This window comes from Nannospalax galili, unplaced genomic scaffold (genome assembly GCF_000622305.1).
Source record: "Nannospalax galili isolate Female #2095 unplaced genomic scaffold, S.galili_v1.0 scaffold469, whole genome shotgun sequence".
Taxonomy (NCBI): Eukaryota; Metazoa; Chordata; class Mammalia; order Rodentia; family Spalacidae; genus Nannospalax; species Nannospalax galili.
Window position 1 is genome coordinate 128,114 of NW_008359443.1, and position 3,876 is coordinate 131,989.

Genomic DNA, 3,876 nt, shown 5'->3' on the forward strand with positions numbered 1-3,876 from the left:
GGAAAGTAGAGGCCCACATCTTTAAGCAGGTACAGGAAGCAGAGAGTGACTGGAAATCTGGCAAAGCTTAAGAATTCTCTAAGTCCCCAGTGACATGCCTCCTCCAGCATGGTCATGCCTCCTAAGACCTCCCAAAACAGCAACACCAACTGGAGACAAAATATCCAAATACTTGGAGCCTATAGGGGCATTCTCATTCAAACCACCACGCTAACTATTTCACTTGCCCATGGTGTGGATATTTTTCCTCTGCAATAACCTCCCTGTAGTTCTATTGAGAGCTATTTCTAGGGACTGGAGACATAGCTCAGAGGTTAAGAGTGTTTACTGCTGTTCCAGAGAACCTGAGTTCAGTTCTCAGCATCCATGGCAGATGGCTCAGAACCACCTGTAACTCCAACTCCAGAGGATCTGACAACTCTGGTGTCCAAGAGCAGCTGCACTCCTGTGCACACACCTCCACACAGACACACACACACACAAACATAATAAAAACAAAATGAATCTTTAAGAAAGAATGGTTGCTCACACAGATTCTTTTCCCTCAAGATCGGACATGTATTATATCCCCTGTAACCACCGTGGGTCTTCTGAGGTCTCAAATGATTGCACTTCTGAGGAGACAGTTTGGCTGTTTTTACAGCTCACTAATGTAGAACTAACTTTCTGAGATTCAGTAAGCCAACATGAGACAAATGACAGATTTTTCAAATATCTGAATAGCCAAATGGTGAAGGATATTTTATTTTATTTTATTAAAAGAAAATTATTACTGCTGCTCAGGCAAGTAATCATTCCCTCAGAGTTGCAGGACATGGTAGCATGTCTTTGAGGCCCATGTCCAGCAACAAATGGCAAATTAACATCCATAAAAATGGCCTGTCCTGACATCCCTTGGTTAGCAGAGTGCCCTCCCACCAGTCAGCACTCCTGCTCTCTCTCTCTCGCTCTCTCTCTCTCTCTCTCTCTCTCTCTGGTGGGGGGTATAGAAGGGGTGCACTCACCCTTGTGGGTGTGTGTGGAGGTCAGAGGTTGACATCAGGATGTCTTCCTCAATCCCTCTCCATCTTATTTTTAGAGACAGGTCTCTCATCAATTGGCTAGACTAGCTGGCCAGTGAGCACCACCCCCCAGACCCACTTGTCTCTGCCTCCCGAGCTCTAGAGTTACAGACATACACTGCTCAGCCTTTTACATGATCCAAACCCAGGTCCTCGTGCTTGTGTGGCAAGCACTTACCCACTGAACCACCCTCCCATTCCACATACCACACACTGGAAAGCCCAATGCCAAATTCCAAATATTGACAGCCTTCTTTCAACATGATTCAGTACGTATTTGGCCAGTATAAACTCTTCGTGTGAACCTCCTGTTTTCCATCCTCTGTCTGACTCTAAGCATTGTGGGTCTCCGACCTGCATCTTTCTCTGGAGGGGATCCCTCAGCTGTAACATCCGGGGCTTTGGTGGGTGGTGTGCATTTAGCTTTACAGCCTCTGTGTTAGACATCTCAGCCTGGGTCTTTCCCTTAAGCTTTTCCATCCTTCAGTCTGGTGCCGGTGGCAGCCGCTCTGTCTGGTCTGGTTTTGGTTTCTTCGGTTGGGACCCTGCTGCTTGTTCATTCAGGTGAAGCCCAAGCTACTAGAGCAGCTCCACAGCAGCCTCCTGGAGGTAGAACAGTGATGATTTCATTCCTTTCTAGAACCTTCCCCAACAATGTGAAATTTCATTAGTTTTCTCATTTCTGTCTTCGCTGTGAAAGCACCTTGAGCTGACATGTTTTACATTATTAAAAATAATCCTAATCTCCTTTTCCTAAATGACAAGCGATAGCCCTGGACCCGTCTGTGCGGGCATGCCCCTGCTCCCTTAGCACTGCTCACACTGGAGCTTCACGCTCTGAATTTGCAAAGGTCACACGAAGCTCTTAGCAGTCAGTTCAGCACTGAGGTCCTTGAGAAGCGGGGATGCTCTTTCCCACCCTTTCCCCATCACAGCAAAGAAACGCTAAGACAAATCCTGACATGACGTTTTAGAATAGCTGCTGGAATAGAAGTTTCTCGCAGCATGTTACCAAGTAAGAGACAAAAAGACACTGAAAAGTAGTGTGCACAGTCTCATCTCATAGAAAATGTCTACTCATAAACATGTACATATGAGGGACAAGACAGTCACAAAAATCCTACAGCAGTTCTTCCTGGACAGCACAGCAGGAACCACACGCTGGCATGCTCTGGGGTCCACGGTTGATGTGCGTGTACAGTACCTGTGACAGCCAAAAAAAAGCAACGCAGACACCAGCACCTCGGGTCCTGCTGTGACTCCGTGTCTTTTGAGGGATCCTTTATTCCAACCTCATCATTACTTGTACTTAGGTTTACCTGTGTTGCTTATGCTTTTGATATATGGAACCTCTTCAAAACTGCCCTGAAGACCGGGTGTGGTGGCGCACACCTTTAATCCCAGCACTCAGGAGGCAGAGGCAGGCGGATCTCTGTGAGTTCAAGGCCAGCCTGGTCTACATAACAAGTTCCAGGCCAGCTGGGGCTGCAAGGAGACCCCGTCTCAAACAGAGCAAAAAAACCGAGAACTTCCTTGGAAATCTAAAAATTATACTCACAGGTGGCTTACCTACTGCGTAACAGTGACAGTCCTGCCTGACTTGGGTAGCAGGTGTGCTCCTGTCCCCGCCCGGTTCTTTACTTTTGTAGTGTGTGTGTGTGTGTGTGTGTGTGTGTGTCTGTCTGTCTGTCTGTTTATGTGTGTGCATCTGTGTGTGTGTACGTGTGTATATGTGTGTCTGTCTGTGTCTGTATGTGTCTGTGTGTGTCTGTGTCTGTGTGTGTGTCTATGTCTGTATGTGTATGTGTCTGTGTGTCTATGTCTATGTGTGTGTGTGTGTGTGTGTGTGTTTGTGTGTGTGTCTGTGTCTGTGTGTCTCTCTGTGTGTCGGTATGTGCACATGAGTGCAGGTGCCCATGGAGGCCTGAAGAAGGCATCAGATTCCCTAAAGCTGGAGTTGCAGGTGGTGGTGAACTGCCTGCCTTAGGCTCTGGCAACTTGATTCCGGTCCCGGAAGAGCAGCCAGCACTCTGAACCACCAAGCTGTCTCTCCAGCCCCCACTTTTGTGTTTTAATGATTCCACTTTGCCAGTTTGCTGTGTGGAGAGGTGAGTGTTGCCACACTTCTCTGAGATAATGTGGGGGTTGTCCTTTTGGTGGAGTTTCTGTTCGCTCTCTACCCCCAATATTAGCTTATGGTTACAGATCCATTTTCTGAGCAAGTAGTCAAAGCCAACCACAACATGGGATGTCATCACTTGGAGGATTTCTGGGGTACTTCCCATCCTCCATCCCCTCCCCCACTTTAGACATGCTTCCTTTCCCCAGTGCCTCAGCAAGTCGATGGGCTTCTCTTTTCAGAATGGGTTCCCAAGTGCTTCTATGACAGGAAGCTGTCTTTTCTTCTTATTTGAAACACTTATCTACAAATGCAAGTCCAGTGTTCTGCTAATACTTTTTAACACAGACTTGAAACCCCATGTAGATTGCTACCATTCTCCCACTATCACTCAAAGATGTAAATACTGTGGACCCGAATTATTAGATCTGCAGTTTCTGAAATTAGCCGTGTTTTCAACAAATAGTCTATCTGCTTACAATGGTCTAAGTTAAAACTATAATTAACAGTGGGGTGCACACATGGTGGTGTACGCCTTTAATCCCAGCAGAGGCAGGTGGAAATCAAGGCCAGCCTGGTCTGCATAATGAGTTCCATGTCAGCTGGGGCTACAGGGAGACCCTGTTTCAAAAATACATGATAGATAGATAGATAGATGATAGATAGGTAGATAGATAGATAGATAGATAGATAGAT

General features: G+C 46.6%; 1 protein-coding gene across 5 annotated transcripts in view; it reads left to right on the top strand.

The window, feature by feature from the left end:
* Nucleotides 1-3,876, top strand: part of Deup1 (deuterosome assembly protein 1) — a 72,963-nt gene that overhangs the window by 42,623 nt on the left and 26,464 nt on the right. The gene's annotated exons all lie outside the window — the stretch shown is intronic.